This window comes from Phyllobates terribilis, unplaced genomic scaffold, assembly GCF_046119375.1.
Source record: "Phyllobates terribilis strain yellow unplaced genomic scaffold, ASM4611937v1 Scaffold_7326__1_contigs__length_38508, whole genome shotgun sequence".
Classification (NCBI taxonomy): domain Eukaryota; kingdom Metazoa; phylum Chordata; class Amphibia; order Anura; family Dendrobatidae; genus Phyllobates; species Phyllobates terribilis.
Window position 1 is genome coordinate 1 of NW_027370067.1, and position 11,758 is coordinate 11,758.

The following is an 11,758-nucleotide window of genomic DNA, read 5'->3' on the forward strand; positions in this document are numbered from 1 at the left end:
TCTTGACCTTTCTTTTAGAGTAAAATCTAGTGTGTTCTTGAGCATATTGTAACGGTTAGGTTGAACGTCACGATCACATTCTATAAGTTACTATATTTTTTTGAGTTGAGAGCATTCTATGTTGCGAGATAGATCTTTTGTATAGGTTGGATTGGTTTGGGGGAGTGAGCTTATGAATGTTATTACTATGTGTGTCTTTTGTACTTGGGGTTTCTACATGATTAGCATTGAGAGATGGGTGGTATTGTTATTCCACTCGGAACGAGTAGAAAGTTCAAGTATGGGACTATTTGATGTACACGTCTACGACGGGTGTAGTAGCATAGTTTTAGTGTGATTAAGAGCATATTTATCGTGTATTTTGTGTGTATCGTATTATAGTCACATATATCTCATTTTGGTGTTTTACGAGGAAGCTAGAGACAAAATAGAGACGGAGTGAAGAGAAGACAAAGACGAGAAACATTGAAGACCAAGAAGAAGATGAAGGATTCGGGGACTGGTCTTACGTCGGAGACCGCGGATGCAAATCAGCGACCGCAGGAAGAGTTCGTTTATATCTGAAGCTCCAAACCAGCGATGGTTGCCAAAACCACATCGGCGACCGCCGATTTCACCTCAATAACTAAGAGTTATTTTTTCATTTTATCTTTTAGTTAGGATTTTATGGTTGTTAGTTTTGTTTTTCCAGGATTTGAAGATTTAATTCTTATTTGTTTTATTAGTTAATTAGATATATTCTAGGTTAAGGATGAAAAGCTCATAAAAGGCTTCTCCTTTCTTAACCTAGGGAGAGCCAATTTGGGAGTTTACGTAGTTTATTTAGAGCATTTTCTCATTTCTTATTCTCTGTAAATCTACTATGAGGAGCGAACCTTTTCTTTTTTAATAAAGTATTTAAAGTGCTTAATTGGTGATTAATGTGAATTTGTTCTTTATATCATGAATTTGATTGTTCTTCTCTTGAATATTTATTGTCAATTGAATCATTAGTTTACTTCTATATTGATCTCCTTGCATTAAATTATTCTTACATACATGCAAGAATAGGTTAATTCGTTCGTCTTAATCTATGTCTTTGAAGCAAGCATTGATCTAGATTGGGTTGAACTAGGAATTGTGTAGAGAATTTCATGATAGGAATAGACGTCAATTGCTATTTCTATTTCATGTTTTTCTTTGCTTTAATGCCTCCATTAGTTTGAACTATAGGCATTCATCGTAGTTAACTAATTCAGATAGGTTTAGTATGCTCAGCTTGAGGTGCTAGATAATTGTCACATAGAAATATGATCAATTCACTATTTGGTTACTTTATGAACTTACAATGATCATTATCGTCATCTAAACATGGATATGCACTTTGCTAATATATTTTCCTATTTATAAGTCAAAAACACATTTTCAACGTTTTATTATTTTTTTGAAGCCAAAAATCCTTTATAATCATAAGTGTTTTTAAATGAAAGCAAAACAAGTTGATAACCTCTTGTGGATTTAACTCTTACTTCCACTTATTCTAGTTAATAGGAGTTAGTGTTGGTTAGGTATAAATTTACGAGATCTTAATCTCTCAATCATTTTCTTTAACACCTTGTTTGTTTGCAATCCTTTTCTTTACAATTTTACGACCGAATAAAACAACACTAGTGGAAAAAACCCTTTTAGAGGCGGGCATTTTGACACTTGTTGAGGCGTATACCGTTCGCAGCAAATGAGGGGGCTGCAACAAGTGGGAACACTTTTAGAGGCGGGCTAAATACGCCTCAAAAAAGACCCTTTTAGAGGCGGGCCAACAGAGGCCCGCCTCTAAAAGGGCCTCAACAAGTGCCTCATTGGACACTTGTTGAGGCGGGCCGGCCCAGTGTGCGCCTCAACAGGTGCTTGTTGAGGCGGGCCGGCCCAGTGTGCGCCGCTAAAAGTCCCACCTGTTGAGGCGGGCGTGCTTAAGCCCGCCTCTAATGGGGCCTCAACAAGTGCCACTTTCGGCACATGTTGAGGCGGGCCGGCCATGTGCGCCACTAAAAGTCAGCACCTGTTGAGGCGGGCGTGCGTAAGCCCGCCTCAACAGGTGCCTTTAGAGGCGGGCCTAACAAGGCCCGCCTCTAAAGGTGCCAACTTGTTGAGGCGGTTTGCTTTAAGCCCCCCGCGACAAGTGCCTTCGGAGGCACTTGTCGCGTATGTTTTAGAGTCAGGCGTAAGGATGCCCGCCTCTATAATTAGGAAAAGAGAGCCGCAACAAAACAGTAAGCTGGCCCCTACCTGCTCTTAGAATCGTCTGAAATAACCACACACAAATTTATAGAAGAATGTACTTTTATACAACAGGTTTGACCAGAGTACAATTAAATTCTCAACAACAGTTTACAAGTACGATTAAGTTCAATCCGATGATAGATATGTCGATGTAAAATATTGTGCCCATTGCTCACGAACTACATCCATTTCTTCAACAGTATATGATGTCGTCCTCTTAGTATATAGCTTCATAAGAAACACAGAAATTATTGATAAAAAAACTCAAAAATATCAATGTATAGTTAAACACTTGAAATGCCCTAGAACATCCACGCAATACAGTCATGATGTTGTTAGTATTCCAAAAAGAACTAATTCATAAGCAAGGAAGGAACCGAGCAAAGAAGGGCGAAAGGAAGAGGGTCAGAGGGATACTCGGCCCATTACTCGGCGAGTATCCGCCCGATTAGTGAGCCACCGCGCGAGGGGGCAGAGTGAAACTCGGCCCACAACTCGGCCGAGTTGTGGCTGCCCCCTCGCGCGGTGGTTCCTACTCGGGCGGATACTCGGCCGAGTACTGGGCCGAGTATCCCTCTGACCCTCTTCCGAAAGTTCGCTTTAACTTGGGGGGGTTACGAAAGGAGGAACTTGGAGAATAATAAAAGGGGGTTTTCGAAGTCAAATATCTTACAAATTCAGTACTCGAGATGCATCAGCATTTTTCTCTTTCATCAGCCATCCCACGCAAGAATTCCTGCAACAAAGTAAAAAAAATATAATTAGATCATGATTTCATGAGTAGATATAAAAAAAACAGGCTAATGGTTAGTATATGATTCCACCTCATCTTATTCATTCGTGATTTGTAACCCATATTCCCTCCCTATGATCTGTACGGATATGATTAGTATTATTTATATCTTCCTCCTCGGGTAATGGTTGAACAACAGTTGATAACAAGGGTGTATCGTCATACTCGTCATACTCATCTTCATCCACAACATCATCAATACCAAGAATATGTCTTTTACCTTGGACAACTGCACGCCATCTAGGATCAACATTGTCTACCACATAAAAAATCTGCTTAGCTTGTGATGCTAGAATGAATGGCTCGTCACTATCACTTAATCGGTCAAAGTTTACCAATGTCAGACCCGGATATATTTCATCTTGCTTCACCCCGTTAGGGTTGTTGACCCACTTGCACCGGAAAACAGGGATTGTAAAATTGTTATAATCAAGCTCCCAAATTTCTTCGATTACACCATAATATGATTGTGTCGCATCAAACCGGTCTTTTGTCCTTAGCGCTCGCATAGACCCTAGATGATGCAATAACCTTCACTCCACTATTCTGCACCACACTCTTTTCATCTTGCCTTCTAGTGTAGAATGTGAACCCATTGATATCATATCCTTCATAAGATCGAACACATAGTCGAGGACCCCGAGATAACCACTTGACCGTATCAGAAACGTCATGTTCTTTCCTAAGTTCCTCAGCTACTTCCTTCTTAAACCAATCAACAAATGTCCGATTATGTTCCCGCATCAAAGCTCTTTCATTCAATTTCGGATTCTTGTGCTGCAATTCAGTGTAATGCTTTTCTATGTAAGGATTCACCTCTGTAAGATTCTGCAACACACAAAGATGTGCCTTACTCTTCCTTTCAGATGGAGGAGATATTACTTTTTTACCAATTACTCCCTTTCCTTCAAGCCTCCCTGTATGACGAGATTTTGGAAGACCTATTGGATGAAGCCTTGACAAAAACTCAGCTGCGTATTGAGATATCTCTTCATGAAGGACGCCACGAATGATACTACCCTCTGGATTCGCCCGATTCTTTACTTTGTCCTTTAAACCGCCAAAAAATCTCTCAAAAGGATACATCCATCTTAAATATACCGGACCACATAACTTTATTTCTCGAACCAAATGAACAATCAAGTGCACCATTATATCAAAGAAAGACGGCGGAAAGTACATTTCAAATCGACACAAAGTTTCAACAATATCAACGTGGAGAGCATCCAATTTTTCCGGATCAATAACCTTAGCACATATCGAACTGAAAAAGACGCACAGCTTTGTTATAACATGTCTCACGTGTTTCGGGAATATCCCACGAAGTGCTATCGGTAAGAAAACATTAAGCAATACATGACAATCATGAGACTTCATACCAATCAACCGAAGGTCCGGAAGAGAAACTAGACGTTTTACGTTTGACGAATACCCCGATGGAACCTTAATGCCATGTAAGCACTCACAAACACCTTTTTCTCCTTTCTTGACATTGTGTAACAAGCGGAGGCAGAAAAGTCCTTTTACCATCCGGTTTTACTACCGGTCACAAATCTGGTCGAATATTCCTCTCCTTCATATCAAAACGAACATTCTGATTGTCTTTCATCTTTCCGGGTATATTTAGCAAAGTCCCAATTATGGCATCACAAACATTCTTTTCATGTGCATCACATCGAGACAATGCCTAACCGACAAATCTTTCCAATAAGGTAGATCCCATAGTATAGACACTTTCTTCCATAGAACACCCTTTTTAGATTTGGACTTGAAGCACTTGCCATATTTAGTGTCAACATTTTTAATCCGTTCACAAACCTGTGATCCTGTCAAAGGTGTACGAGCTACTCCTTCCTCGGTGTACCCATTGAACTCCTTCTTCTTTTTACGGTAAGGGTGATATCGACTAAGGAACTTCCGGTAATCTAGATACACATTTTTCCTGTAATTACTCAAGTAGGCGGGTTTCATATCCTCTTCACATACAGGGCATGCTTGTTCTCCTTTGGTTTTGTACCCAGACAAGTTTCCATATGCCGGAAAATCATTTATGGTACAAAAAACCATAGCTCGCAAGGTAAAGTTTGAGTTGGTGTATGCATCGAACATTGGGACACCTTCATTCCACAATAATTTCAAATCATCAACAAGTGGAGCAAGATACACATCTATGTCATTCCCAGGTTGCTTAGGCCCGGAGATAAGGAGTGATAACATGATATACTTGCGCTTCATACACAACCATGGAGGAAGATTATAAATCGCTAGAAGAACCGGCCAGGTGCTATGTTGGCTGCTTAGCGTACCATACGGACTCACACCATCTGTACATAAAGCAAGTCTCAGATTCCTAACCTCATACCAAATTCAGAATATTTCTTATCAATATTTCTCCATTGAGGAGAATCAGCAGGATGTCTAAGCTGTCCATCTTTCTTTCTCCCTTCTGCATGCCATCTAAGATTTTTGGCTTCCTTCTTTATCGAAAACAAACGCTGAAACCTAGGTATTATTGGAAGATACCACATAACTTTAGCTGCTGGGCCCCTCTTAGCCGAATTTATCCCTTTACGCTTGTAACGAGATGCACCGCACTTTGGACACTCATCAGAATTTTCATGTTCATTTCTGTAAAGCATACAATCATTTGGGCAAGCATCTATCTTGACTACATCTAAGCCTAAGGGACACATCAATTTTCTGGCGTAATAAGTAGAGATAGGCATCTCATTGCCGTCTGGTAAAAATTCACCTAACCATTCCAATAAGGTGTTGAAACTTCCATCAGTCCAACCAGAAGCACATTTCAAGTTGTAAAGTATTGACACAGCCTCTAACTTGCTAAATTTTGTACACCCAGGATACAAGGGAGTCTCTGCAGCCTTTGATACCTGTTCAGAACAATCTGAGGTTGTTCGTTCAAGTGATCTCTCACCCCATCCATCATCCCATTTATTTCATCATCTTCTTGGTCATCATCCATCTCATTATTCTCAGCAATATCATCATCACTATCATCAGTGTCTACCCGAACATCAAACTCATTGACACTAGTACTTGGACGATCAGGTATTTTCTCACCATGCCAAAACCAAACATGATAATCTTCTTTGAAACCACGACGAAATAAATGATCCTCAATCTCATCCATATCATCTAACCGCCTTATATTCTTACAATCACGGCAAGGACAATAGATTTTTTCTGCTTTCGTACTACGTTGGTGTGATAAAGCACATCTAATAAACTCCTCAACCCCACTCAAGTATTGTGTTGTAGTATGGTCACCCGTACATCCAAGGACGACTCATTTCTAGTAATAATTGCAAGAAGAGGAAGATTTAATATCATTTTTAATAACTATCCCGCCAAGGCCTAAATTATGAATTCTATCCCGCCAAGGGCCTAATTTAATAGATAATAATACACAACTAAGCAAGAAAAAATACAAACGCAACTATCCCGCCAAGGGCCTAAATTATGAAATCTATCCCGCCAAGGGCCTAAGAACTTAGGGTAGAAGTATTACCTTGATTCAATATCGATCCTTCAAGACAACGCCTCAATAAACTCCTTCAATGCAAAAGCTATAACCACAAAAAATTGTATATAAATTAGGTGTATACTTTTCATATTGTCATTGGGGCATTTCATCAAACACTTTGAATGCACAAACTATAAACACAAAAAAATGAACAAATTGGGGGTAGATTTAAACACTTAAATGCACAAGTTGGTAGCTAGATAGAATACTTACCCGCCAGCGAAGACGAAGACGAAGGGCGGGCGTCTCTCGGCCGAAGAGCGAATGAAGCGCGGAGAGGAGAGACGAAGGGCGAACAGCAGAGGAGAGACGGAAGGGCGAACGGCAGGCGGGTGTTCTGAGCCAAAGGGAGGAACGAGAGGAGAGACGAAGGGCGCGGGTTCTCGGCCGAAGGAGAACAGAGAGGAGAGACGAAGGCGGACGGCGGGCGAACGCGAAGGGAGAACGAAGAAGACGAGGTGGTGTGGAACAAAGGGAGAACGAAGAAGACGGCTGTTGAAAAGACGAAAGGGCGGAATGAAGGAGAACGAAGAAAATACGTAACGAAAGACGAAGGGCGGAACGAAGAAAAGGACGAAGGGCGTTCGGATTTGTTGAGGCGGGCGTTAAGCGGCCCGCCTCAATAGGTATCAATAGAGGCGGGCTTAATTGTCCGCCTCTAATAGAGCCGGCATTCAAGCTCCTTTGTTAGCCGGATTTGTTGAGGCGGGCGTTCCGGATTTGTTGAGGCGGGCGTTAAGCGGCCCGCCTCAACAAGCATCAAATGAGGCGGGCGTTAAGAGGCCCGCCTCATAGGTATTAAAGAGGCGGCTATTAAGCCCGCCTCTAATACCTCACCCGCGGCCCATCTTAAATTAAAAGAGGCGGGCTTCTCGGCCCGCCTCAATAACACCTTATAGAGGCGGCCCGTGTCGGCCCGCCTCAATAAAATCTTCCGGGAACATTTTCCGGGTGCTTGTTGAGGCGAATAATAGTTTGTACGCCTCAATAAGTTTTTTTTGAGGCGTTTTTTTTTTAGGTCCGCCTCTAAAAGGGAGCCTCAACAAGTGTTTTTTCTACTAGTGAAGCGTTATAAAAATATAGCAGATTGCGAGAATGCAAAGAAAACTGGTATTACAAAAGAAGAAGAGATCCAAAACTAGTACACGAGAAGAGAATTAGGGCTTCAACTGCGAGAGAAAGGAAAAAATGAATCTTGTGAAAGCTACACGCGCATTGCGTGAGGGAGAGGAGGATAGTAGGATGAGAGGAGATCGAACGTACTTTGTTCTTTCTCCATAAATTACTTTTTATTCTCACCATGATACCTTTTCATTAATTAATCAACAAAAAAAAATTGAGAACTAAATGAGCACATACATTAAAAATGAGTATAACAATAGTTTAATCGATATTATTTCTCATTTTGTTTTATTATAGTTTACTGATTTTTTTTATTTTGCTTGTCAATTTATATTTTAATCGAATTTTATGAGTTTAAGACTTACTTTATGCACGTTATTTTTAAAGTTTTTTTGCATTTTAAAAATTGATATACTATAATTAAACTTGCAATTTAGTTTAGGTAAAAGTAGATGATGATAATTTATTTCTTGTTAACTTGCTGAAGGTTCCTTGACAAATTAGCAATATTATTTCTGAAATTCATCAATTTAAGATGTGTTTGAGTATTGTGTGTTCGGGCATGTTTTTAGAAAAACAAATGATGCGGCAGAGTTTATTGCAAAGAGTCTAACTGGAGTGCAGAAGCTGTTAAACAATGCTATCTAGGTGGTGAAAAGGGGTAATATTGAAGAATTTGTAGTAGTTCGTCTTTATTTGAAGACACTTAGGACATTGGAAGAAGGTGTTTATAATTTTTATCGAGATCATTAGATGTGATGATTTAGGTCCTTCTATTGATTAAGGACCTTTGTATGCCTAATGAAAAAAAACTTTCAATATCATAATAAAGTTTTTTTGGTACGTGTAGTTACACAACATAATAAAAAACCTCATTTTAAACTGTTTTTCTATCCTCAACAGTGTAAATATAAGACAAACTTTCTTAGATTGACAAACAAAAGTCTAACAAGAAAATAATAATCCTTAACCAAAATACATATATCATTAAATTAGCTAAATATAACCCAAAACTTCTTAATTTAGGGTTTAGCTTATCTCCTACTCCCTCCGATCGGATTTATAAGAGATTTTAGAAGTTTTCACAAAATTTACGAAAGTATACACTCTTTTCAAAAGCAAGTGTTACATCTTGTATACTTAAAATTATAGTAGTATATTTTATGTGTTTGTATTGGTGGTTGATTTACTTTATTCATTAAATTACTTGTTCTATCATTTTTAGCAAAATTATTTGTGATCATAAAAAATAAGTCTAAAACATCTTATATTCTTGATATAAAAAAAATCTGAGCCTAAAATCTCTTACAATTCTGATCGATGGAGTATGTCAGAAACTCGTATTATAAAGACCGAAAATCCAAATTATGCTTATCAAAACAAAGAGAAAAAAAAATCTAGAGACTTTTCAAACTCCAGATCTTAATCTACACATTCAAGACACATATTAAAAAAGACATTACTATAGAAATACACAATCAATAAAAATGCTTGTGACGAGCAATAACCATCCATAGTGCGGGTGTTAAGATATCTATAGCATTGCACTTTAAATTTGAAGTCATTAAAAAGGAACCACATGTAGGATCCTTGGTTGTATTTCACTGTCACAGGATAAAGCACATGCACACTCTCACAACAACGTATATTTTGGTCCTTGTAATCCTTAAGATATTGTCTGCATGCTTGAATAGTATGTCTACAAAATATAGAGAAGTAAAATCATATGAAAACAGTGCAAATAAAACATATAAAATAGTTCAAAACTAAGTAAGATAATGGATGGTATATTACCAGCCTACAACCCCTTCAACAAAAGATCTCTTCATCTGCAGCACAAAATTCCTTTTCTTCCACCCCAACTACTCCACAAAAATCACAGCTTGATTCACAGGGGTCTCGTTCGAATAACCTAGTCCTCATTCATGCAGAGGAGGGGCTCTAGGCATTGATCGGCCCCTTTGTGTTGCTTTGGTCTCTTCCGAGCTCCATTAGAGCCCGAGCCTGAGCTCCAGTCGAGTGGTGAGCTCGGAATAGATCTTGAGCTAGAGCTACTGGCACAACAACAGATTAGGAGAATCCAACATTTCCTAAAATGTATTCAGTTTTTGGGGTTTAGGGTGCTACTATTGTGGTAGAATGAATGAGGTTGTGTTGCCTTTTATATATAGAAATCTTTTAAGGGTAGAGGTAGTGGTAGTTGTATTTTGCAATTTTTAGTGTAATTTAATTTGGTCATCTGAAAAGTTAATTCAGGTTTTGGATTCTCTGCATTGCACTACATTACTTTATTCCTTCTTTTGTTGCATGCATATGTGTATACATGGTATAGTATGTGCAATGGACAAAGTGTGTGTGTATGTGTGTATGTGTGTATATGTGTGTGTAGACAATGTGTCTATTGGGACAATGTATTTGTACTATTTTATGCACTATCTTCACACTGAACCTTTTTCTTTTTTTTATCTTAGATGGAAAATAAAGAAAACATAAATCAAAGTTCGAGTGAAGCTGTTGAACATGGAAAGATGCCTTTATAAATATGGAAGAAAACAGCTTCAGAATTGATGGAGGCTAAGGACGAAATTATTTGTTATGCTACGCGGTCAGATTGAGGGTCACAAACAAAAGATCAACCTAGACAAAGAACTTCAACAAGACTATGAAGCTCTCAAAGAAAAAGTTGATTTTGCTGGTTCAAGAGAACGATGAGTTCAAAGCACAATGCTCAAAGGCGAATGTAAATTAACTTGTTGTATTGGGTTAGTAACATAACTTGCTATTTTGGGGGAATTGTAACTTAACATTATATTTTGATGTATCCTATAAATTATGCCTAGACATTGTGCTTATTTCATACAGGTGTTTCACATTTATTAAGCAACAAATGAACTAACTTGTCAACCACATGTACACATACTAGTACAATACAAACTAACAACTCAACAACCACGTGCTAAAATCAAGACTTATGAAGGTGCAAAAAACCATCTCAACATGTGAGTGTTATAGCCTAGTACATATTTCATCATATATCTATACATGACAGTAAACAACAGTACACCATATACAATTCAAACATGTCATGGCTAACATTAACAAATCAGAGATACATCAAAATGGATTCAACACTTACCCATACAACCAGTACACCATATACAATTCAAATCATTCTTTCGTGACAAAGGTAAGTAATGATTTATTGAGAAACAAAGAAGCCCCAAAACAAACCATGGTTCACTTACATCAACCTCCTAAACATCAATATTCTCTAAAGCCACTCTAGAGGCATCAACACTTTCATTACAAAAAATTGCCTCATTCGTAGTCTTCCAGATATAGTAAACTGCACAAATAAGTGTGATTAATACACTCTTATAGACATTGTTCTCTTTCTTATTGCAAAGATTAAACCATTGCCTCCATTCCAAGAGGGAGAACCATCTACCCTGAACTCCTTGCAGGTCATAACCCTATTCAGCACATTAGTGGTAATAGGACAATAGTACCAAAGATGATCCTCAGTTTCATCATGAAGGTGGCACAAAGACAAATAGACAAGGGAATACCCCAGGAGTTCAGCTTAGAAGTTGCATGCAGTCTTCTCTTAGTAGCAAACCATCTTATCATAAACTACTTCCTACCAATGCAAGCATTCCAGAACACCTCACACCAAGGCAACTCAGGAGAGGATTTACCGAAAGAGAGGTAGACCACATCATTGTTCATCTTCTAAGGGAGATTAGAAGAGAGAAACCATTATTCACATCCAAGAATTCATCTCTCACACTGGTTAAACATCTCCGTACCCAGGATTTTCCACACTTTATCCTACTTGTCCTTACACCAGCACTAAACAACAATTTCTTCCTACCCCAGTGGTCCAAAGAGACTTCTTACGTGAATGGATTTCATAAATAAACCATATCAAAACTAAAAGAAACTAAAATCACATTAGCCATCATTTCACAACAAGCATAGTTTGACAACAACACTAAAAGCAAAGCATATATTTACATCACACAAAACCTACCAATTTCAGC

General features: G+C 38.6%; 1 pseudogene; it reads right to left on the reverse strand.

Moving 5' to 3' along the window:
• Positions 1–3,090: 3,090 nt before the first annotated feature.
• On the reverse strand, positions 3,091–6,200 carry LOC141251614 (uncharacterized; annotated as a pseudogene).
• Between the last annotated feature and the right edge of the window lie 5,558 nt (positions 6,201–11,758).